Raw genomic sequence first — 26,734 nt, forward strand, 5'->3', positions numbered from 1 at the left:
AAAGAAAAAATATTTAAAATTAGAGTAATTTAAATTAGCTTTCTTACTAAAATTTTCATATGTTATTGGGTTTAACTGTAATTATGAAACCAATATATTGAGGGAAAGAAATTTGGGGAGTGGGGGTCAGGTCAAACCCTAACGTTATATGCCTTAAGTACAGAGAAAAATATTTTGCACAGAAGTTGCAGACTGTGGCACCCATAGAATCTCATTGTTTTTCAATATTTTTCTGGTAATTGTGATCAATCTCAGAAAAGAATGGCAAAAATGCTTATAGAGCTGGAAAGATGAGAAAAAATAAAGCCAAAATATGTAGACCTTGCTTAAGCAATGGTTGAGTGGATGCACAAGTCTAGACATTTTTGGAAGGCTATAACCACCAAGAAAGAAATTATTTAGCATAGTAAGGGGATATAACTAGGAGTAATGGGATGGAGCTGAGTGGAAATTTAGGCTGAACATCATGGAAAATCTTCCTGACAGTGAGATTTATTAACCTAGTAATGTCTCTTCTAAAGGGAAATGATAGAAGCCTCATCAGCAGACATGTTTAAAACTAGATAGGACCAAAATTAGTAAACATACAGGACACTTTTGTGCAGGAAGAAAAGTGGACTAGATGACCCACCCATCCATATCTGAACGCTGTGACTATGACTCTCAGGCTTTATCTACACTTGTAGGCATACCCACGCTAGCTCTGCTTGAACTACTGAACTGAAAATAGCAGTGTATGCAGATGGTAGCTCTGACTAGCTGTTTAAGTATGTACCCAGAGGCTCAGACAGGTACATACTCAGAACTTGGATGGGAGACCTTTAATGCAACCCTAAAGTGCTGCGGGAAGTGGTGTTGGTGATGCAATGGGTTGAATGCTTTCCTTTGAGTCAGTGCTTGGTTGGAACCAATTCCCCTGCATGGTGTGAGGGTCAATTACACAATTGCAGCCCTAAACTCAGTCATTGCGAGAGTAATGTACTAAATCTTAAATTCTAGTTTAATTAACTGCATTCTGCATATCTTGGTCTGCCTGTTGTTATTTCCATCCCAAATTCAAACAGAACTTTTATTGAGGTTCAAAAATATTAGGCTGACTTTTTTCCCCCCTTGTTATTCATTTTTATGCCACCCCCACACTAATCTACAATGAGGCTGAGAAGGAGCCAATTAACAGGACAGGCCACAGCTGAGGTGAATTAGGTAGCCTAAGTAATTCCCTGAATGATGATAAAGTCCAGCTCAGAAAGAACATGTGGGGCTAATATGAAGCCAGGAAACTGCTGACAGAAGGCGGCTGCAGTAAGGGAGCCTGTATCCACTCTCTAAACATGAGAGAGGGAAGGAAGGAAACCTTGGGGAGACGGTGTAGAAAAAGGCTCAGGGAAACGGCAGCAAAGTTTAAGAGGGAACATATCTCAGAGCAGCTGATTAGAGGGTCCCTGGCCTGGAACCTGGAGTAGAAAGAGGGAAGGCCTGGATTCCCCTATCTGCCACTGGGGAAGTGGCACCCTCTGGAAAGTGAATGGGAAAACTGCCTGAGACAGTTTGTACAGAAGGACTTTGACACTCTGGAGCGGGAGGACTATGGTGACCTGTACAGAGGCCAAGCCATGAAGGGAGAAAACCCTGAGTCACAGAGAGTGAGAAAGGCAGGGAGCAGGCCATGCAATGAGCAACAGAAGGGGGCATTGGACCTGGAAAAAGCTAATCCCTAAACTAAGCAACCAGGAAAAGGTGTCCTAGTGGTGATTGGGCCCCGTGACACCCTCTGAACCTCCTGGTTCCAGCTGGGAATGGAAGGGAAGCGACAGGCAGGGGCCTGCTCTAACTGTAGTCAAAGTAGGCAGCCATCTAGGGCAGCAGATTTCTGGCAGGTACTTCGGGTGACAGATTTGGCCTGGGCATTCCTCCATCATGATAGCGGGGGGCTTAGCCAAATTTGAGTGGCGCTGCAAGCCACTTCACCAGGATGCACTGCCATTCATTCAAATTTGACTATGACGGAGAAGCAGTCAGGCCATATTTGAGAGGTGTTGTGACCCATGGTGGCGGGGCAGTTGGGCCAAATCTGCCATGCTTTGGCCTATGAGGAGGGAGGCGGCACACTGAAGTTTTGCCTAGGGTGTCAGATTGTCTTGAGTAACCTCTGGTGACAGATATCATAAGAGGCTGATCTTTTTTGAAAAATTCCCAACCAAACCAGAAACTGGAAAATGCTAAAATATCACAAAAAATTGCTTTCTAATGAGACCCCCACTCAGTTTTGCAGGCACAAGAGGACTAACAGTACAGATGAGGAAGCGTCCAATTTAGGGATTCTTCTCTGATAAATTCAGAACATTTTAAGGTTCACCCTTCATTAAGCACCCAATCCTGTACTGCTTAAGGCAACGGGAATTTTACTATGGACTTCAAGAGGAACAGGATAGAGAGCATAATTCTCTTCTTTGAGAATTCAAAATATTTCATGCAGTACGTAGCACTGTTAGTTGCTGTTTCTTGGGTTCTTGTGTTGTTATTTTGTTTCATACGCTACACAGCATGCTATGCTGAACATTGCATAACACAACCAATATGGAACATTAATAAGAAGGCAGATGAGAGAATGTTGCTGATACACACAAAGAAGTTGATTTGTCCACTATTATTAGTATGATTGCTGAGCAGTGTATATCTGATTTGGATAACAAGTCAACTACTGTTTAGAAAGTAAATAATAAAAATTATCTGTGAAAAGACTGTAATATACATCCATATTTCTCTGCCAAATGGGTTACAATGAAGGCTAGAATTCCTCTAATCAGAGGTACTGTAGGAGGTTACACACAGTGAACTTCAGCACTTAGTTTTCTCCTTCATGAAACTGCTGCCGTTACAGAGAAAAACCAACCTGATTATTACAAGATGCTGTGGAGAAAGACTTAAAATAATCCAATTTTAATAATAATCCCATTTTTTAGACTCTTTGAGGAATGTGTAATCAGCTACTACTGTATGTAGTAGCTTTCCCCTTTCAGAACTCCTCTCAAACTTTGATCTTCCCAGCTGGTAATATACTGCTCAGTGTGTGAGAGCAACTGAAAGAGTGAGCCTGTTTCTTTCCTTTTATAGATGTTGACGTCTGCCCCCACTTCTTTTAAATCCTATTGAATGTGTGTACCCTAAAACTTTGGAAGAATTTTCTCTGAACAGTGTCCAAGCTGTTTCTTCTTCTATCACTGAAATCTAGTTTTTGATGGTGAAAATTGGGACTATCGTTTCTCTCATTTTTGGCACTGAGACTTTTATCTTTGTGAGCTGCTATTTGCTAGAGAAGAAATTTGGTAAGTGGGATGTGCAGAAGTCCCAAAGAACTCAGTGGTGCTACACATTGCTAGCCCCTTAGAGTTGTGTGTTAGTGATGGTTTTGTTTTCCTGTTAATTTCAAGTGGTTTCATGGCCCTGGAGATTTCACTTTTTCATTGCATTTAGTGACATTGACTATTTCTCTCACTGAAGCACTCTCATTAAAATCAAGCAAAAGCTACATTGGCTTCAAATTGCAGCTTGTGAAATTTTCAAGCAGAAGTGACCCAGGATCTGGGTTTTAAAAAAAAAAAAAAATTAACATAAGACACAGATACAAATTTACAAAGTGTGCCAAACAGAGTATGTAGACAAACCCACCATCATGCACCATTCGGTCAGCCGTGGCTCTTGTCTTGGTCCACAAACCTAGAATCAGGAGATGGGAGCAGGTCAGCCAGCCATCAACCTCCTCCCTCAACTCGTTTAACAGGTTACATGGAGGTTTTGTTTTTTGATAAACTACATGTACACAGTGAATTTCTCAGAGGATGAGAGAGAGAATGAACCCCATATTGGTTGCTGTGACCAATATTAATCACTTTGCTCCAATATTAGTCACTTTGCTTAATGCACTAATGAAAGGCTCTCAGATTCTAGGATGATAATGGCGGTGTACTGTATAGAATGGTGTGTCATGCTGTTGAATGCTGCAGCTGCTGCTTCAGTACTTGACCCTCTTTTTCTTGTTTTTCTCTTCTGATGATGGCTCTCTGACAAACATGTATTCACATATCTGACAGCTGGACCATCTGCGTTGTGTAAGGTGAACCAACTTTCCCACACACCTCTTCCCGTCAACAGATTAGAACACTGGTAAATAGTGCCAACATTTTTCTCAGCTTGGCATTTAGCACATGGTGGGAGTGGGGAGGAATGAAGAGGGATTCAAATCAGGCAGATAGGCAGGACATAGAGTTTAGATGAGAAATCACACCAGCAATTCCACACACAGAACTCAGCAACAATAGATACTACAGCAACAGAGATCATTGCCCCTGTCCCCACTATTGTTAATGCAACCTCTATTGAATCTGCTGAGGGTCACTGAAGATTAGCAAGCCTTATCTGCTGATGATTGATGCCACATTTTAAGTGCTTTTATTTTCAAATAGACTATTTCACACAGTTCTACTGCTGTAGTACTGACCCATGTATAGGCCTTCTATGCCACTGCTCTACCCCTGCTAACTTTCTATCTCACACAGAGATTTAGGTATTCCATAGATGTCTCCGTGTCTCTAAAGCTGATATAGCAAAACTGCAGTAGCTGGAGCTGCAGCAGATGGAATGCTTATCCTGGGATGAACATACAGATGGATGCAGATCAGTCGAAACATCTGTACAAATTACATTTTACCATTTTGGGTGGTGCATTCACCTGCAGGGGGTTGTTAAGGCTCTTGGATGTCATGTAGGATTCTCACTAACCTTGTAAAAATCAATTTCCTCTATAAATATGCTGTACATACTTGCATGTATATAGACACAGAGACGCACAGTTTGTGTGAGAGAGGATACATGATGGTGAAGTGTGATATCGAAGTCCTATTAGCATGAATTTGGGATGAATGCATTGATCATGAGTGGTAAAGCTATTAGTGAGTTATCTGAACCTTTCTACTGCATCCACATCATCATCATTCTGTATGTGTCTCATATGTTACAGAAAAATTATATTAGAAATGTTTTAGCACATTTTAAAAGCATTTATGTATACATCTCGTCTTTCTGTAAAACCAGACTTCCTTGGTTACTATGGGAAGCCTGGGGACGGGGGGAGAAAAATAACAATGAATATATTTTTTTAAGAATCCTATGAAAATTACCTAAAATAGCTTTTCTAGACATAAAATCTGTCCCTTCTCGTCTTATACCGTAGATTGTAAGATCCTTTCTGTGTATAAGGTCTACACTTAAAATGATGCAGTAGCGCAGCAGCAGTGCTTCAGTGAAGGCTGCTGGGACGGCTTCTCCCACTGGCATAGTTAATCCACCTCCCCAAGAGGCAGTGGCTATGTCGACAGGAGAGTTCTCCTGTCAACACTGTCTGCACCAGGGGTTAGGCTGGTTTAACTGTATTGCTCAAGAATGTAGATTTTTCACATCCGGGGCCAATGTAGTTATGCCGACTTAATTTCCTAGTGTAGACCTCGCCTATATGTATACACACATGCGTGCATAGCACAATGGGGCTTCAGTTTCAGGTTGGGTCCACAAGGTTATTGAAATGCAAATAATAAAAATCACTGGTCCTGGTCAAAAATGTGTGTAAAAATATATTTTTTTAAAATAGAAAATGCTTTTTGATGTAATGGAAATTTTCCTGGGGAAAAAAAATCAGTTTTTGGGTTTTTTTTTATATATATCCCCACTCCCAAATCTTTGTTTTTGTTTCTGAGTAGAAAATATTTGGAAGGAGAAGAGGGTTTGGCAAAGAACTGAAATATTTCTAAGAAAAATTTTCAATTAAAATTAAAATATTTTGTTTTTTGTCAAATCTTTTCATGGGGAAAAATAGCATTTCCTAACTGACTGTAATAATAATAGCACATACTGAATATTGTTCATCTGTGGCCTTGGATTAGTGTAATTTTTTGCGGGGGAAGAAATCATCTCTGGCATATTACTTTTATTTTATTGATTGGTGGCTGTTTGAGGTTCTCAGAACTTTGAAATTTTAGAAACAATGCTAAAATAGACAAATTAGTGAGAGAAGTTGGCCAAACTTTCATCTTAAATGCAATCTGCCACATGGCTGTGTAATTTGTCACATGAATATGTGTATATCTGCAATTTTTAGGTAACTATTATTATTATTATTTATTTGTATTACCAGGACCCAATGTGCTAGTCACTGTACAGCACAGAACAAAAAGATACTTTCTGTCCAATAAGCTATACACTAGGTATGCATGGCACTGTATAAAAACATGGTCCCTAAGGTTAGGAGTTTAGAACCTAAACTAGAAATATATGATTATGTATTACAGAAATAATGAAGTACAAAGATGCATTGTGAGTGAGCAATAACATTTTTAAAGGAACTTATTTCAGCCAATATTGGTTTTTGTGTTTTAAATTCTAGTCCATTGTTACTATCAGGAGAGCATTGCCAGAGTGGAATTGGGAGTTTGCCATTAAATATTGATTTTTCCCAGTATCTCACAATTACAGCAACACCTGAGCTAAATCACTTTTTACTGATAGGCTGTGGAGATTTCATGTTCAGTGTATCTCCTGCAGAGTTCTTACTTCGCACCCATGGGAAGAATGGTCTAACAATTCCACAGCGAGCTACAGTCCGACAAAGACTGAAGTTCAAGTGTTTGTGTGAGAGAGAGAGAGAGACAGGGAGGGGGAGGGGGCAAGGGCAGGGAGGGGTTATACTGCCTTTGTAGCTGTACCAACATATCTATCTTGGTCTTTTATACTGTGCTCGTCACTGTATTTACTTTCTACATTCTTATTAAGCATACTGTGTTTAAAAAAAGGAGAGAATGGGTTTTAAAGATGGCTCAGGTATACATATAACTACTGTAGAAGAGCAAAGAGAAACAGCGTTTCTATTCTAAGGTTATGAATCCCTGCAAATAGGGAGTTTTATAATGAAGAGGCTGATAAATAGACACTTGAGTATGACAGTGCCACCAGGTGCTGCTGCTGTATGAACTAGAAGGGCAGGAATAAAATTAAAAGATCATGTAAGACAAAAATCCCCCAAAATTGCCCTTAATTAGAAAATCATGTAAGGAACACTCCCCCAAAATTCCCCTTGCAGAACAACTTACATCCAAAATGCTTTAGGAACAGTCATTAATTAATCCTTCACAGCACCCCTGTGAGAAAGGTAAGTAATATCATCAGACTCATTATACAGATATAGCGAGTTGAGGTGTTTTGGCCAAGACCACACAGCAAAGCAGTGATAGAAGTAAGCATAGAACCCCAGGATCCTGAATCCCACTTCCTGCTTGAAACCACTGAGCCACACTGGGTGACTTTGTACTGAGCCGCTCACGTTGTCCACACAGATTACGATGCAGGATCAGGGCCTAAGAGATATAGACCGCTGAAAGCCTAAATCACGGAGACTGCTGAAAGCCTGGTTGGGAATGGTGGGGACAGTGCTTCTATACCAACAGTGTGTTCAACCCACGCTCCACCATAGACTATTCTATCATGTGCTAAGGGCCAAACTGGCACCTAGTTCACCTAGGACTGGGGAGGCAGAAAGCTATCCGCATTGCCCAGGGAGGGGCAAGTTCTGTTTTAGCACACCTGAAGATTCAGACCATGACACTTTATATGTGCTCAGAGAAGTTACCAAGCACTTTTGAGATGACCCAATAGTGACAGGAAGTTGTAGGAGCAACATTCTGAAGAAACAGTCCTGAATGCTGTAGGAGGTAAGCACATCGATCTAGCAGCTTTCTTGGTCTATAGGAAGACATTGTGCCTCTCATCCATTGAGAGGGAGATTTTTTTGTCAAAACAATAGATTCAGAGAGTAGTCCAAGGTATGAGAATAAGTATTCTTCCACTGTGTTAAGATTGATTGGTTTATTTGCAACAAATTGTTAATGCACCTTCAAATAAAATTTTTGTTGTTTTTTGGTTATTTTTTAATTACGAAGTAACGTAACCTATGTGAATGCAGGGAACATATATAATGCCAAAGCTCTTCTAAAGGTTTCCATATTTGGTTTGAATTGCTCTCTAGTTTGGAAATGTGTTAGGATTTAGAAGAACACATTTCTTTTGGGAAGACCTCAGAAATGGCAAAGGAGAAGAAACTAACTTTTAGCCTAACACTTCCAGGCAGAGCCCGGATGTAATCTCATGGTGCATTCCAAAAGGATCCTATAAAACAAAGATTTTAAAGCCCTGCTTTTCTCTGAGGCTGTCTTGGGGTGCCGCATGTTTTTTGTGTTATGGGTCAATATGTTGTATTTTGAAAAAAAAAATGTATTTATTTGTAAATAGAGCTGGAATCCAGAATTTCAGTGACTTTATTTTTAAATATTTATTTATGTTTATAAAGCTCCCACCCAGTTGGCTCCTGTGATCAGACATGGCCTTATAGACAGGAAACATATATCTATTTATGTATGCTCCCTGGTCTGTGTCTCTTCTGAGTAATTGTAAAGTACTGTTGTGAATTTTTTGAGTGCTGATACTGTGAACCACGAGTGAGTTGTTCTTGGCACTCTCAGACGGAGAACCACAGGACATTGATAATACTCAAAAAAGCATGAGAGTGAGAGCAGTTGAATGTGCTGTAAAACTCCCCCCCATTCATTGATTCTGTATAATATATTTATATTTAGCATTTCAAACAACTTTCTTGATTGAACATTTCTGGATGCATTTGTAATGTATCCTCTTATAAGCTGAGTGGAATACTGAGAGATGGTTCAGTCAGTCTGACTAATGTACAGGAGGTTACTTCTCTTGTAATCCACTTCACAGACCACTTGAAACTGTCACCCTTAAAAACAATCATATCCCTAAAATTATTTAGGGCTATTTTTGTTTATTTTAATTTTCAGTTTAATACTTTTCATGTCTAGAGCATCTCTTCATCCAACTATCTCTAAGCTCTTTACTATCATTAGGTGATTCATGATCACTGCTCTGAGGGATAATAATAATAATAATAATCTAACGCTTATGCAGCATAAGGATCATTCTACCTACCACAGAACGAATATTAGGTTGGAATGAAGTAGCTGATTAGTAGACACTACAGTAGAACAATCATAGAATATTAAGTTAAAAATACAGTACACTACTGAAACTATAGGGGGAATTTACATGGGCAAAATATAATGTCAAACTGGAATCTGGCTGAGCTGCCTGAGTTAACAGCCTACTCTTAAAGAAAGTATTATGGGAACTTTAATAAACTCAAGTAGTTGAGCTATCGTGTTCAAAAGACAACACCTTCAGGTGCACAATGTCTCCCCCAGCAACATGCTGGGATATTGGTTCAGAACTGACTCAAAAGGAGTGTATTCCCACCTGCTGCATCACCAACACCAGTTCCTAAAGAACTTAGGTACCATGTTCTCTGAAGGTTTCCCATCAACTATTAACCAAGCGTGGCTTGTGAAATCTGATCAGATCCTAACATCTGGTGCAACATCTGCAGAATAAAGCCTTTAGAACACCCCCAGGCTGTGTCTTCATTCTCACTGGTCATTACTGCATAGGAAATAACCAGTGCCTCAATCTGCTTAATTCTATGGTAGACTGAGTAAATAATACAGTCATCTAAAACTTCTGGTGAGTGTTTCTTTCATGAGCTGCCTCTGTTATATTCTGCCAACTTCATCAGAGTCACGATGCAGGTTTGTTTTTCCCCCAAAGCCTCCTCTGTACATTGGCATATTTACAGGTGTGTGTCTCTTCTAGTATTCCTACCTGCTGGTGCTCTCTTGCTAGTTCTTTATTTGAACTGTGCTGCTTCTGTGTGTTTATTCTGCAGAATTCTGATAATATGTATTAGGGAGGTATGCCTGGTGTTTAATCAAAAACATTCAGCAATGGCAAAAATAATACTCAGTGACGTAGCTATTTTTGTACATAAAACCCGAGCCTGGGCGTCAGTTAATTTGAATATTAGTAATGGTTGTTATGTCTCTTTTTCTTCTTAGCTTATCTAAACCACACACACACACACAAAAGAGAGAGAGAGACCCAATTAAAGGGAAGTGGCTTGGGGTGGGAGAAAAGGCACCTTCTTACTTAATGTATTTACTTCTTGTAAGCCCACTTTTCTGATTTGGAGACTGTATGTGTGCAATTTTGGACATTAAGTTCCCTCACTGAAGTGCTTAAGTGTGAAATATTGAACCTGTGTGTGTGTGTCTCACTTTACTTAACAAATATATATTTTCAATTCTCTTGGCTCAGTAGAGCTAACGTAATGATGGGAGAACGATCTGGATGCTATTCTGCTTTACGCAACACCAGCAAAATTGTGAGTTAAATTCTGATTGCAGAATTTTTATTACTGATGATGGTGTAATTGACTGCAAGAGAACAGCTCTTTTCAGATCACTTTACACAGATCTAAATGATTATACAAGATATAAAGCAATAGATAATCAGGCTTATGCTTTTTTAAATTTTCTGAGGTTTTTGAGCAAGGCTTATCACTCTTATATTGCATTCACACAACTGTTTGCATTTAATTTCCATAGTATAGGGAGGGGGGAAGATAAATTGTGACATACTTAAACTCATCCTTAATGCAGGAATCTTTATTTAAGGCATCTTTAACAAAAACACCTTAACAAACTTGTACATATCTGTGTTGGCCAATGTTTGCAACTGATCCAGAGTTAAAAACAGTGGTGGACAGGGCAGAGAAAAAGAACAACCAAAAGAAAAAGTTTTATCATGTGTACAAATATTCATCTACGCGCTTTAGATGCATGTTTTACTGATTTTTTTTTTCAAGCTTGAGTTGATTTCCTTCCTCAGTGAATTCCTCAAATTTCACTCATTTGGAGATTATTCAAAATATATGTGTATTTCCCCCTCCCCCCCTCCCCCACCCCACCACCAATCATATAATTCAAAAATGGCTAATCTACTTTGCTCAGACTTTTCAAATAAGAAACAGTTCAGACATGCACCTGTAATGTTAATCTGCTTTGGGGAGTGCAGAAACCCCAGACAAAAGGCCTCAAATCCAGCACCTGAAAGAGAAGTGATTTATGTTGAAATAACCTGTTTATTTTTTCTTGACATTTCATTAGGCAAAACATGACATGCAAAAGAAAGCACAAGATATACACATATCCCTGTTCCCACCCACAAATCTATTTCTGTACAATATCTTTGCTCTATATATCTACAATATCTTATTAATGCATCCTTTTGTGGTGGCATCTATGCACTAACAACATTAGGCAGAGCATCAATCTCTTTAAAGGACTCTAACCTCCTTCCCTTCCTTGTACTATGTTGTTAATCTACTTAGACTTGTTTGTTTTAAAACATATTTTAATTATTTATATTAGTTTCAGCATTGGAAAGTTTCTGAATAGTCTCTTCAGCAAACTGCTTCTGGGACCATCCTTTAAAGTTGTTACTACAGGAGAAGGCTTTGCCAAAATGTGAATCTTGTGTATTGCACTTTTCTGTAACCAACCTGATTTTTGGTGGAAGGTAGTTCCACAGTTCCAGATCCTCTACCAAGAAAGGCCCTGTGAGCTTCACTTGGGGCTCTGCCAGCTCTTGGTTCCTGTTGCTATGGTATCCTGGAATGAGTAGAGAATAGGGCAGCCCCTGAGAGAGCCAGCCCCCAACGTTGAGATTCATGCAGATCCCAGTACAGGACTGGGGCTTATACTAGGTGAAACAAACCAATATAAAAGACCAACTGCTGGATGATACTCAAGAGAGGGAAAGCACATGCAAGCTACTGATGTTGAAAAGGACTTCTGAGAGAGGAGGTATTCATTTAGACCACTGCTTTGATGCATAATTGGCAATTGCATATCACACCAATTTGTGGAGCTCAAGTATTGGTCATATATTTGGTTTGCTTCAAACTGTGAGTCACATTATTATAAATGCTGGCTTTTTTATGCTAGTTGGACTGGATGAGTGGGAGGGAAGGGAAAAGAAGAAAATCTTCCAACCATAATCTCATATAGGAATGTCTATGATTGGGTGTTGTGAGTAATTTCTTGCTAGTTTTCTATCAGTATGACTTGGGTACACCGCAGTGGAGAAGCAGCAGTCCGCATAGCCCATTTAGCACACCTGAAGAATCTGAAAACATGAATTTAGTTGATCTTTTTATAAATCAAAAAGCTTACTTACAAGGTGTGGCTTTAGAGTGGCACTTAAATATCACAGGCCAAATTCACCCCTGGTGCCACTCCATTGACTTCAGGGCAGGTACTCCAGAGATGTATCTGGCTTCTCTGTATATGAGGAGAAAAGGAATGTTCTTATTTAACCATTGACAAACTTTGTGACTTAGTTTTAAAGTATCTTTCATATGTTGCCCTCTCTGACATACATTTTTTAATTATTCTTAATAAATTCAAATTGGAGCAATATTTTGGAGTGCTAGGAAATAAAATATAAGTTATAGCCCTGATCTATGCCAACCTTTTGAGGGCTTGACAGCCCTAGTGTTGGAAGTGGCTGATGGAGACCTCCAATGTAAAATAAAGAGTTAGGGATTTAATTTAAAAAATGCCTATAATTTTATATCTTTAATGTATTACATAAATTATTCACCACATTTTGTTCGGCATAGTATATATTTTTATGGATCTTTTCCACAGAGGCCCCTTGCTCTTTTTCTCCACTAATATCAGAAGATGTGTATAGATGTCTTTATCACCCTGAGATGAGCATAAATGGCTTTATATTCCACTTAGCCTGAAGTAGCTCCTCGTACCTCCATTCAACAACCAATATAACCATTCGCATGCTAGAGATCCTAATTATCATTTTTTGTTCTTTGAGATCTCTGTCAGTACCATGTTCTTTTCTGTCTGGTGATATATTTGTGTTGCAGTACACCTGAAAGAGTCCAGATTTGAAAACCATGGACTTTTAAGTCCTCTGATTATCCACAGGAAAAAAAAATCTGCAGTAACAGCCACAGTGTAAGTTTTCCTATACTGTCCTGCTAATCTGTCTCACTGTTTATCTGAAGGGACCACCCCTAAGTGTGTTCCATCTCTATGATCCAGTTGATCCTCAGCCTCTCTGCTGAGACAGTCAAGAAGTGTGCCAGTTACTGGGGCTTACTCTAGTGAAGTGAATCCTTGTTCTAGAAACAAGGAACTTGAATGGCAGGAGTGACTGATTTCACAGTCATTCTCTGAAATGCCATCAGGTGGTAACTGTCGACCCAGGCTAGATTTGAATTTGTAACAGGCTCCATATCCTATTACCACTTCTATTTTAAAAAGTAATAAAATCATGGTAGGATCAGATAGTATAGGGGTCATAAAATTTCTGAGGCATAAACATTTTCAGCCACTCATAAATCAGCAATGCAGAAGAGATTGTAAAGCTGCCTTAAGACAGCAGCTGAGTATTCCCCCATTGTACACGAATCTTTAACTGACATTGGTCTGGCATAGCCTCTATTCCCCACCCACTGGAATTTGAGGTACTCCAGAATGGAACAGAGGGGCTTCCTGGGATCTGTTATCCATTGGCACAAGTTAAAGCAGCCCTAAGACTTTAGTTTGTCTCCCAAGTGTTGGGGTTGGGTGGAAAAATGGTGTAAAGCCACATCCTGCCCCCATGCCCTCCCAGGGGGGTGAGAAGCATTGATCTAGTGTACATGAGGTTCTAGTCCTCTCGTCTGGTCTCCCCGCTCCCCTCCCACCCCCAAACAGCACAAGGGTCCTCTGTAATCTCTGTACTTGTTCCTTACAAAACTACACTGAGCATCTCAGTTTGCCTGGGCTAAAGTCACTGTGGCATTTGACTCCCTCCCTTTCCCAGCTCCTGGCATGTTTTGGCAGCAACATGACTGAAGGATGAGTGCAGTCTAATTAACTCAATTGGAACAGTTCCTCAACAGAGCTGCCACTACTTTTACCTTGTGTACCTTTTGTGTGGAGGTAAGCTGTGCCTGCAAGTGTAACATGCCTTCAGAAATGCTGAAGCTAACAACATCAACCTCTGGTATCATTCCCACTAAATTATGCCATCATTCTAGTATATTCATACTGATACCATTCTGCTTCAATGTAAGGAGATCCATTTATTATGAACAAATCCTTCTCCCGTACACCAATTATTTTCACATAGGATAAATTGGAAGCAGGTCCCATTATTATACCCCAGTCAACCAGTCAAGTCTATAAACAAAATCTTTCACTTTCTTATTATCTATTTTCCTTTCATCAATAACTCTTTGCATGTTTACTAGAGTTTGTGTGTGTGTGTGTGTGTGTGTGTGTGTTTTAATCCATCAACAGCTATACATTTTTCAAGCCCAAATGCCCTAAAACTGTGGATATTTTTCATGAGGTTTCCAAATGCCCTTCCTGTTTACTTCTGCTAGCAGTCAGAGAGAATAAGCCATCATAATGGGCAGCAAACACTAGACACAAATTATATTGCTAATTAGCAGAGATGCTTGCCTCTCTAGAAGCCTGCAATGGTTTCCGCAGCCATTACTGGGAAGGAAATGCAGTGGGTATTCCCAGGCACATCTTTTTATTCTATTGCTACACTATCTGCAGTCTGTCTGTCTCCCTTGGTATTCGGTTTCTATCCATTCAAATACAGCAGATTAATTTTATAGGATCAATTCTGTCTCCGTCAGTAAAAGGTCTAGCTCTTTCTAAATGCGCTCTCCTGCACCGCTTCATTTTTCATTCCACTGGTGGTGGTAGCTTCAACTACTTTCTGTACACAGTTGTGCCATCTTTGGCAGCAAACCTGAGTCACTTACAGAAATCCACTTGGCACTTCGGGCAGTCATGTAAATTTTGCTACATGGAACTTTGCAAACAAACTCAGACCCTGTGGTCTGGAGGTCGGTAACAAAAGGCTCTGCAGGTGTTGGCCTATGGAATGAATGGATGCCAACCAAGGATATTATTTCCAAGTCTATCCCATGGACAGTATGTACACATGGTTCCTATCCTCAGCCTTGCTGTGCTCACTTTATGCCAAGTAAGTGCTGAATGTGCCTTGGCGAAGGGATTCAGGATGCTGGAGAATTGGGCAAATCCCCTGTATGCCAGGTAAAAGCTCCAGAGTAGTGTAAAATGGCCCTACAAGCCCTGGATTAGGCCAGGTGTACATTTCCCCAGCACAGACACTGCAGAGATTACCACAGGCTGCCTTCTAAGGACCCTCTTGCAAGCCCTGTCATAGGAGGTGTGTTCAGGGGTGGAGCTGTAGCCCATAGCTCCATTCTGGGCAGGGTTTTGGTCCACAGAGCAGCCCCTGGAGGTGGTTGTAACATACATGGGGGCCTGGGTCTGACTAAACTATGCCAAGAGCCTCTCCAGCCCCTTGAGCAGCCCAGGATTGGAAAGGTCCGTAGCACCCCTTCTCCTGGCCCAGCACAGACTTCTTTCCCTTATCTTTACTCTCAGTGCTGAGTGTGCTTTGGCGAAGTGATTCAGGATGCTGGAGAATTTTTTCCCCTTTTTCCAGCTGCTGAGCAGCTCAAAGGGATGCCCACTTGAGTCCAGCATACACAAGGGCTTGAATGTGTCTGCTCTTATCTCCTTAGCAATTCTCATCCACTCTTTCCTGTGTGCCTGTCGGCTCTGAGCTGTTAACCTGTCCATGAGCTGGGTGCTGCTGCAGGTTCCCCTCTCATAACACACACAGCACACTCTTCTATAATATCTTTATCACACTCATGTGATTTGCTAACCCCATTCTCAGAATAATTCCCATTCCATGGTCATCAAGAAAACGGAGCTAGAGCTCTGCTAGCAACACCCTGATTTATAAATGGCTCAAGCTACAGCAGTTACTCCCCCAGCGTGGGCAGAACTTACATGATATGTGGGTGAAAGATGCCTGTTGTGAATCAGGGGACATTATTGGATCTTCTAAGCTGCTCCTTAACATAGAGCAATGTCCCTAGCCCGGACAGTGCTAAGAATTTATGTGAACTGAGTTGAGTTCTCAAATGAGCATGTCTAGAAAATCTACCTGATGTCTTAATGCAGGCAGTGGGTTAAACTCTGGGCTGACCAGATATCAGTTGTTAGGTGAAAAACTTCAGAGGCTTCCACAGCCTGATATTTGTTTCTGAGTGCTTCCCTGAATGGCAAGTCCTTTCCTGACATCAGCCAAGGGGAATCTTTTCTGTCTTATGCTAGCCTTTATGTGCCCAGCTACTCATGGGGAACGTGGAGATCAGTAATTGATGCAAATGGTTCTCCATGGATGACCTCTGGAACTGATGTATATGCTAGAGAAGAGAAGCAAAAGGCCAAAGTGTTTGAAAAAAGCGAGTGCTAACTATTGAGAGCATTCGCTTCCCTTTCCCCTCTAGTATTACCCCTGTTTCTAGGTCATATTTTTTCATCCTTATATAATGTGTATAAGATGGGCCAAATTTGGAATCTTGAATCAGAACCCTTTGAGATTCGGAGTGGGTTTGGATTCAAATGCCCAGATCCTAGCATGTCATTCTGGTTTGTTTCTGGGTTGGCTGCAAATCTGAAAGCGGCCTTGTTCACTTTTGACCCAAGATGGGGGAAATCTTGTGAACACAACTCATGGAAGCTCATTGCCATCAAATTAGAGCCATAACACTATGTCTGGTTCAACCATGAACCTGAAACCAGAATGCTAGCTTCAACCTGATCCACATCTGTTCCTGACCACTGCCTCCCTATCCCAACCCTGGTTCTCTTACATGTATTTTCATTGCATTAGTAATGGAAAACGCTTTGAAAATAGCTACTCTTAATACAAGCTTCATCTATTCTGATTTAAATTTACAGACAACACTCCAAGGAATAACTATTTTTACTTAGCTGTTTATTTTAATATATTAAGTTCGGGTCTGCAAGCTAACCCAGTCCTCCCAGCTTCTCTATTTATGGCCACATGAAAGAGTTCCCTCAGATTCATCAACTTCATCTCCCGTACACAGCAGAGGTACAACACAACTGAGGGGGCGGGCAGTTCAGTGTGGAGAGAAACAGGCTTTTATATGGCTCTCCAAATTGTGGAGCTTCCTTAATGCAGCCCCCTCTTATGCAGTGGACCCTCAACACCTACGCCATGATTTAGCCAGGTCCTTGGGCATGTGCATTACTTTAAGCATGGGAGTAGCCCCATTGATGTCAATGGGCTACTCACATATTTAAGTATCTTGATGAACTGTGGCTCCCAAGAGAAACAGGTAAGTTTTGACCCACTGTGAAGATCCCTGCAACGTCAGAATGTTTTACAAACTCCACTACGTCTTTTCCTAAGCTCTGGCAAATAGCCACAGAGAGAGAGAAACTTTATTCTCAGAAGAAAGCCCTTAAGCACCACAGCTTAGTGATTGAGAGAGGGACTGCATCCACCTTTCATAAAAGGGCCAATTCATCTCAACAGAGCAGTCACAGAAAGGCAATAATGTACTGTATCTCTTTCACAGGCCATGGACTCCTTGCTCTGCATGTGGGCAGTTTTAGAATCCCGGGGGACGTTCCTATAGATACCAGCCAAAATGTTCAAACCAGGGTGCCAAAAGTTAGGGTCCTAAATTTATAGACAGGGCCGGCCTTAGTGAAAATGGTGTTCTGGGTAAATGGGGTGGGGTGCAGCTCCCAGTACAGTGACCTCTCCCCCAGCGGCTGGGGAGCGTTGGGGCAGGAAGCAGGGAGTGGGGGAGGAAAGTGCAGAGCTTCCAGGGGAGGTTCGCGGAGGTGGGTCTGACCAGGCCATGGGAGTGGCCCATGGAGGGGAAGAGGAAGTCCTGTCCCTCTGCAGCCTGGCCATGACTAGCAGCTAGACCCTGGTGCACAGTGGGAGCACCTGGCTGAGGTGCCTCCAGCCCTGCTCCTTCGCAGCTCTGGGCCAAGTGCTTGGGGCTTAAAGGGACTTTGTGCTGGCTATGTGTGTGTGTGGAGGGGGTGTTGACTCCGGTGCACCCTTCCCCTCTTCCCCCAACCACTGTGCTCTGGGCGGTCACGCAGATCACCCACCCCTAAGGCCAGCCATGTTTAGAGACCTATATAAAAATAACCTGATTCCCAAAGGCGTTGAGCATCATCAACTCGTATTGACTTCAGTTCAATTTGTTGGTGCTCAACACATGTGGAAATCAGGCCACTTTTACTTAGGAGCCTAAATATGGACTTCGGAGCCTAACTTTAAGCACCCAAGTTTGAAAACATTGTTTATTCTACAGCAACCCCCCCACCAACTTGACACTTAACCAGTTGACTACAGCTGGTCAGGAATTTTTTGACAAAATGTTTTTTCATTGGAAATTGGCATTGTGTTGAGAGCCAAACTTTTCCCTCTTCCTGATTCAGAACAGGAGTGTGAACCTGAGTTTCCTATAGCCCAGGTGAGTGCCCTAATCACAAGGCTGGTGGCTCACGCTGTCTGTCTCTCTCTCTCTCTCTCTTTTTCAAGTTTCTAAAGGCTCAGTTTTGTCCTGATGTAGAATTAAACCAAATGCTTAAATTTTCCATGAAATGTTATTCTTGCTCTCTGGCAAGCCCTACAATTGAATTGAAGAGAGACTCCAAGGACTCTATAATCCACCTGAGAAAAATTCTCCCCACTCTGAGTAGCTAATTCCTTCTTGTGTAGGCTTCAAATGTTGTTTCCCTGAATACTAGCCTGGGTAACCTTTATCGTTGAAATCCTCAACTGATATGAATATTGCACTTTAAACTAAAATTTCATGCCAGAAAAACATTTTTCTTTGAGTCCAAAAATTAAATAAAAATAGCGGTTTGGCATTTATAACATATTTGTGTCAAGTCTATATTTCAAAAAGCTTTTTAACCACTGAATTTTTCAGTATTATGGATCTGTCATTTCTTGTCTAAATGAAAAACAATTATGTAGCTCAGTGATTATAAAAAGGGGGACAATTTAATAATGCAAATCTCCGTGCTCACTGATTTGTATCCTTGCTGCCTCTTCTTTGTCCTTGAAGCCTTTGACATGTCTGACTGTCATTTAATTAGTGGCCCTCTTCCTTTCCCTCCCCCACTTGTAGTTGTCAATATATATATAGTTCCATAGTAATAAATTTACCTGTTAATTTTTACAGGTCTGAGGCAACTGGGTAAAGGGACAAGTAAGTTTATCTAAGTACAAGAATAATTAAAAGTGCATGAAGTCAGTTTGAAAACATTTGTGTCATGCAGAGTAACTTACCGAATCACAATCCTTCTAGCTCTGCATTATTTATTACTTCCTGTTCATACAGCGCAAACCATGGTGTTTATTACTTTTCAGGACATGATTTATAGGGATGACTGATGAACTACAGAATATGCAGAATGCCAACTTCTCAATTTATTGGATTGCAAAATAAAAGGTTTAACTAAAGAAGGGCCAAGCAAGTTCAGAGAATATAGGCCATAACTTGGAAATAGGGGACAGCGTCCAGTGTTGTATCGTTCCTACAAGAAGTCTGGGATTCAGCATTAATGCAATGAAACATCAATTTGTTTTGAACCACAGCAGCTTGGCTGGACATCTGTGTAGCTAACTAAGATCGTTATAGTTTTGTCCCACCAAGATAGTCTCTAATTTGGTTATTTCAAAATCTTGGAGCAATATGGCCTCTTTAGTTTACACAGGTGGAGAACCCTAATCCCATCGAGGTGCAAACTTGTTATCACCTTTCACTCACAAGCACTGGGCCTGTGTACCACAAAATAAAACTTTTATTAAAAGGAAAAAGGGGATTCAACATTAATTTGGGAAAACGCCACAATCACAATTCAAAAGTATGTGACCGTAGGCAAACAGCCACACCACAGTGCGTTGGGCAGCGTCCTTTGGTTCAGTTTCTCACCTTGCGGTGTAAAAGTCCGACTGACCAATGTCTCTTAACAAACCACTCCCCTCTCCCTCTGCTGCACCCCACTCACAGTTGGTGGAATTTGCTTGTTCAGAGGTCCATTCATGGGGCTTCATCTTCCACCTCTTGCGGGTGTGGAGGGGGGGCGTTGAGCAATGCCTCTGTCTTTTGCTGCAACACTGTCCCCACACAAGTCCTAAGCCTTAGCCCCCCCGACCTGCTCAGCAGTGATGTCAGCTCCATGAATCACCAACCAGAAAAAAAGACTCTCAGTTGAGTCTAATCAACTCTGTTTTTAAACACTAAAGAGAGGAAGCTCAAATGGCATCTAGGAGTCCACATCATCAGATAGAAACACCTGTCCCTAGTCATTCTTTCCCCCACTGGGATTTGGCATCCCTACCTGATGCTTAAGAAGTGAGGTTCAGTTTAGGGTGACCCCCTCAACCAGGGCACATTAAGGAAAATTCTGCTGCCCTTAACTCGTGCAATAAGGATGATAGCGTTCCATCACTCCTGCATTCATATACTAGGGTGATTTGTAACCCCAGACCAGTCAAAACTAATCACTTTGGCAAAGCATCTCCATCTGCCGCACACCGCAGCAGACTAGGCATGTCTATGAAAGCATGGTCTGCTTCTGAAGGGTTTTCCCCCAGCCCATCACTAGATGTCAGAGGAGAGCTCATTCAGACCCTGCTTACATTACATGTGCACACTGAACAAGAAGCTTCTCCGAGTATAGATCCTCTTTATCTGTCCATCTCTAATGAGCTAACTAGACATTAGATTTCCTTTGTCAGTGTCCACTCATAATTTTGAAAGTCTGGAAAGAATATAAAGTACTGGTAGCTTTACCAAACACATCCAGATGGCTAAAATAAAGCTGGCTGATATTTCCGAAGTCATGTTCTAGCAGGCATTGGGTCTTTTGGAAAACTCAGGATGGATTTTTCTGTGGCTGTCTTTACTTTGATTGTTCCAAAGTCCTCATCAGGTATAGAGAAAGTATCTTTCTCAAGACATGATGCAAACCTTATTTCTTTGCCATAGACAAGTTCATAAAGCTTTTTATTACATATCCTGGAAACAAAGATGGGTAAGCTGGAGATCTCTTTGTCGTTGGGCACAGATTTCTATTTCATTGCTCTATAACTAGATACAAGCAAACATCAAACCATTTGGAGCCTGATTTAAGCATCCCAAAGTCTGAGTGCTCATCCAAATGTATTCAAATTCTGTTGACTGAAAAATCAGGCTGTAAATCTCCTGCAAACAGGCTTTCTTTTCAGATGTCCAGTATTTTCTGGTTTTGAGTGGAATGGAGGAATCCAAAGTTTTTCAATATTTTAACTTGTAATACCAGTTCAAACCAGGAAGTACAGAGCTGCGTGGATCGTTTTTTCCCCTAAAATAAAATCACAACACCATTGGTACCATAATTGGTACCCTTGTTAGCAATCTCAGTAGACACACCAGGAGTTTAATGTATATAGAGTCAGTACTAGAGTGGAGCAAATAATTTACAATGAATAATTTATTCAATTAATTTAGCCACCTTTTCCGCTCTTGGAAGGAGATTGCAGTTTCTTCAGATTTATCCATTATTCAAATTTATTCAACAAAAATATTTTCAATGGTTTTGTTTTTTAATTCTCTGTTTTAATTACAAATATTGCAATAATACTGCGTTGCTCAATAGTGATTGTTCAGATAATTCACGTCATGTCATTTCTCTTTCCCTGATTCGATAAACAAGCAAGCACTTAAGACTCAAATATTTACCTGTGGGAATTTAAAATGTAGCTTCTGCAAATATTCATATGTGCAGTTTTAAAATTGCTTCCTGTGAACATCTTTTGCCAGTAAAAGTGAATTGCTCAAATATTTGTGGAAAGAAACAAAAAACCGGCACCAGGAGAGTTTTACCATTGAATTCTTTGTGGCCAGATTTTTATCCAAGAAGTAGGCTATGGCATAAGTTAATTCACTTTAAAAAATGGAATAAATATTTAGGGGAATGGTTTTTGCTTGTTTGGGGGTTTTGCTGTAGCCTCAACTATCCTTACTCTAACCATGACAAGACTCAGGTTAGGAATGAGATCCATTGGTGGGGGGGAAACTTGCAGAGTAGTTGCCTGAGCTGTATTTGTTCTTTGGAGAGAGGACTTCAGTCTTCATGGTTGTCAAGCCAGGATCTTTTGCCAGCACTTAATTAACCTCTTTCCCCCTTTCAATGAAGGGTAGTATAACTAAATTCTCTGAACTTCCAAAAAAGTCTGGGCGTGTTCAAGTTTTGGTTGAAAGTCCAGGATACTTCTTATTTTGTCTAAACAAGTTCAACATCTATAACTTTCAATTGCATTGAAGGGAGATAATACCGTGTGTCCTGAACTTGAAAGAGAAAAAAGGAAGAGGAAACACGTTTGTTATTACTTCTGAAATTCTTTTTGGTCATGTAAGGCACAGATTTCATTTCAGAGTAACAAAACAAGCTGCATTAATATCAGAGTCACACACCTCAGACATAAATGAAAACTGCATATATCCTTGGAAAGATGTCGGTATTTTGGAACTCAAGCATATGAAGTCAGGATTTTGGGGTGAATGTGCAACCTTTTTAAAGATTTGAATTAGAGTTGGTCTGACGTTTTAGAGCTTAGTGGCATATTTGGAGCTGAAGTTTTACTAGTGTGTTATAGGAAGAGGAGATAAATACAAAGTTAGCCTCTGGAGCTCAATTTCCAAATTCAAGAGGCATTTTGAATCCAGGGGTCTAGTCTGGGTCTGTCTGTAATCTGAGTATATTTGATTAATTTATTTTTAAATTCTCATTCGTCTGGATGTCCACGTTCCAGCTAGGAACAGGAATAGATAGTACTGGTTCTAGAGATTTGTGGGGTTGTTTCTTGGAATAAGGTGTGAGTGGTGCGGACAGACTTTAGTAACCCACTTAACATGCTGAGGTGTGCTCTGCATGGTGGGAGAAAGTAGTCATAGGTGTGGGAGTGAAGGAGAACTTTTTAAGCTGGAGCAAAAGGTTTCCTGTTACAGAGACTCCGGGAAGAGTTTTGGCAGCTGAAAATATAGGCTGTGTCAGGATATTACCAGTGAGGGAGCAATGAGGATGCAGCCCCAGATTCACCTTTCAGTCTCAATGGGGTGCACAGAAAAGGAGAGTGCAGACACAACTGATTTGGTTGATTTACACACAGAGAGAGACACACTTGAAAGCTTATTATGTCTACTTTAAGATGATATATGATGTCAAGCAGTGCCATTACAATAGAAACAGGAATAAACAATGACACCATCAACATGCTAAAATGACCACTTTGAAATATTTGTATTTGTATCTGTTAGTTTAATGACTCTATATATTATATCAAGACACAACATTTATTTCTTTGTGACCTCAAAGCATCACAACAATAATCTAAAGGGTAAAACAAAAACAAAAAAAATCTAATAAGCAGCTTGTACAGGTATCATTGAAATATAGTTGCATTGGTTACATTTCTAGTCAACATCATCTTGTTTATCGGTATGTCAAGATTGCCTGGGTTACCACAGTCATCTTTGCCTTTATATGTTCACAGTCCTCTTCTGACTACAGACACAGTCGATTGTGCAGAGATCCCTACTGGTACAGGCACAAATAGTCTTGTAGAAGCTCAGATGCCATTGCCATCTTGAGGAATACAGGCAGTAGTTCATCATCCACATTTTTCCATCCATGTCGCAGTTGTGAGCCAATACCTGGTTTCTAACTGTGCGAAGACATCCAAATCTTTGTTTGCCAAGATGCTCTTTTGACGTGCTTTTCAAAACTGTCCTTACATGGAGTTTGGCCAGTGACTTGTCCTTTTTGATGGCTAGACTAAGGCACAAGAATTCAGGTCTCTGGGCGTCTCCTCATCTTTCTAACTCCAGCCATCATTTGTATACAGCACTGCTACCAACTTCCTTGCTGCAGAAATTGCAGCTTGTCTGTCACTCTCTCCTAGTTTGGCAGGATCTTTGAAGCAGTAAGATCCCTTTGTTTTGACATTAAACACAGAGTCATGTCCTGTTCATATATGTACAGCAGGAAGTATGTTTCAGAAGGCAGGAGTGAATGTGTCACAAACAGCATGCACAGGTATGAAGCGACACTTGTCACTTGTGCTGGTAATGCTGCCAGTTTCAATCCACAAGTTATCTACGTGTTCCATTTTTGGGAGTGGTGAACAGCAAGGACCAAAACATCTGTATCAGGTGACCTGATTACTATGAATCCTTTGACTCCAAGAGACTCAAAAGTCATAATGGCACATACAGGATGTGTAAGCATCCTTGTGCCCACTTCCTCCTGAGTACTGTACAAGCCTGGGGCTTCTTTAACACCTCTACTGGTGATGGACTTTATTACTGCACCACTGGAAAAGTCTTCAGCAAGAAGGAGCATTTGTGTGGGGTGTGCTCCTGCACTCTCAGGTGCATTTTGAACCATACATTCAAAGAGGAATTTTACAAGTGACTGCTTGCTGGATGCCACAATTAGAAACTTCTTTTGTGGAGGCACAGAGCATCCACCAATTACCTGGTATTTCTTGTTTCCAACTTTAGATCCTGTCCTCTGTGGTCTTTCTGCAGTTTTCACAGAGTCATTGTTGTCAAAGACTTTGATTACAGAATTAGTTTTGTCAAATCCTTTTAGGACCTGCCTTAAGTACTTAGCAGCCAATTCATCAAATGTGTGGAATTTGTCTCCAGCCATCATTTGTATGACAGCCCTGGCATCTCTGATGTACACTGTGGTTTCTTTCTTGAATGCTCTTAACTCATGGATTCTTTCTGCTTGAGCTTCCAGCTGATGCCCTCATTCAGCTTTGTCTGTTCTTCTCATTGTTCCATCAGCAAGGGAAATAGGCACAGGTCCTATTGGGTGACTAAGAATAGTTGCCATTGGCCTTGTCTACACTAGAAAAATTTGTCGACATATGTTGACTTTCAGTCACTGCTATAATTACAACGATGGCTATTGTCCATACTGCTCTCCTTGGGTCAGCAGTGTGTGTCCTCATCAGGACCACTTCTATTAGCCTAAGGGTCAGTGTGGGGAGCTCACAGAATCCCAGGCTCCCTGGGGGTTGCCCCCCGATCCCAGCCGGGAGCTGGGGCAGCTGCATGAGGACTTCTCCCCTCCCCGATCCCAGCCAGGAGCCGGGGCAGCTGTGTGGGGACTTCTCCACTTCCCGGTCCCGGCTCGCAGCCAGGAACTGGGTGGCAGCTGCCTGCATCTTGGCTCGCTGCTGGGAGCCATGCTCCAGCCGCCATGAAATTGACAAGAATGACAGCCCCTCCACTGCTGTAAGGGGACACAGTATCTACACTGACACTGCGTTGCCCTAATTCTGCTGACAAAAGCCCTACGCTTTTCATTGAGAGAGTTTTATTTCGTTGAAAAAACACAGCAGTTTTGTCAGCAGAGTGGGGGGCGAGGGGGCGATTGCAGTGTGTACACCAGCACTGTTTTGTCGACAAAAGCTGACTTTGTTGACAAAACTCTCTAGTGTAGACCAGATGACTGAAACTTCATTTCTGCATCTTGCTATAAACAGAACGCTGCAGAAAACAATTGCTGGACTGATATCTGCTGTGACTGTCCCTCCCTTGCTACACTTAAAATGGGTCCTCTTGGCCATATAAGCAAATGTTTTGATGCCAGATTTCTTGACTGGGCTGAAAAAGCTACGTGTCCTATCAGAATCAAGTGCACCTCTCTCACAAATCTCTCCATTTATGCTTTGTCAACATCTGACAAATAACGTGTTTTTCATGGTTTGTGGAGAATCTTTCTCTCATATGTAAGCTTTAGGAGGCTTGTTTATCTTCTGTCTTCATATACTATAACTTCCCAGTACAGGTAAAATTCCCGAAATATATTGTTAGCATCACCACCACTGCCATTTTTCATTTTGAACAAGTGTACAGACTTGTGTTAAATTTCTCCTATACATTAGTATCAAAATTGCCATTTTTGTTTAGGGGGCATTCTGACTGAAGACCAATATGATGCTGTGTATTATCTCTAACACTGAATTTAAAAAGCTAGTTCCTAGAATATTTCAAAGGCTAATACTGCGTACACAGGCAATTACAAAGTAAAACCTTCTGCCAGGAAGACTAGATGCTGTTTGTACAAAAGCTTGCAAATGGAAAGGTATTATATTAGGAATTCATGCACATTTATATCTACCCACTATACAGTACAAATTATGTGCACGCTATCTGCTGCTACTGGTACACACCCTTCAGTCTGAGACTGATCTGGTCAGCAAATTTCAATTGAAAATACAAAAAACTGTTATAATCACTTGAGAGATACTTTGACAATTAAGAATATGCACTGTGGAAACATCATGATACTATATTGCAAAATGTCGATAGTCACCATTTTTGCCACTTGTTAAACAGCTTCATCATTTCTGAAGAAAAACGCTCATGCAAATCTAATCAAAATCTTTTAATATAGTGTCATTTGGTAGCTTTGACCCATATACAACACATTAAGGTGTTGAAATTAACTGTAAAAACTGTAGTTAATCATGCTGCAGTGTTTCTGGAGCTGTGCAAAAATGACACTTTCTCGTTTTGGGTATAGTTGTTTCACTTCGCCTTCAGGCTTATGGTGCCACTTGGCAGCTCCACATCATAATTCATATTAACGTACATAAAATAAGCTTTCAAAGGATATATCATTTGGGTGTGTGTAGAGTGGGTACATTAAACTCCAAAAATATGGTCCTTTTTGGAGAATTGCCAAATGCCTTGAAGACATTGGAGGTCATAGCTAAATGCTAATAGTGGTTGCTAAAAGATTTAGAG

General features: G+C 40.9%; 1 long non-coding RNA gene across 1 annotated transcript in view; it reads left to right on the plus strand.

Annotated features, from left to right (window-relative positions):
- Positions 1-10,264: 10,264 nt before the first annotated feature.
- LOC137151886 (uncharacterized) overlaps positions 10,265-26,734 on the plus strand; it is an 85,998-nt gene continuing 69,528 nt past the window's right edge. The window contains exon 1 of the long non-coding RNA XR_010919393.1: positions 10,265-10,333. This is a non-coding gene — a long non-coding RNA (uncharacterized lncRNA). The remainder of the gene's footprint in view (positions 10,334-26,734) is intronic.

This window comes from Emydura macquarii, unplaced genomic scaffold (assembly GCF_026122565.2).
Source record: "Emydura macquarii macquarii isolate MOO-44397 ecotype Brisbane River unplaced genomic scaffold, CSIRO-AGI_Emac_v2 contig_1119, whole genome shotgun sequence".
NCBI lineage: Eukaryota > Metazoa > Chordata > Testudines > Chelidae > Emydura > Emydura macquarii.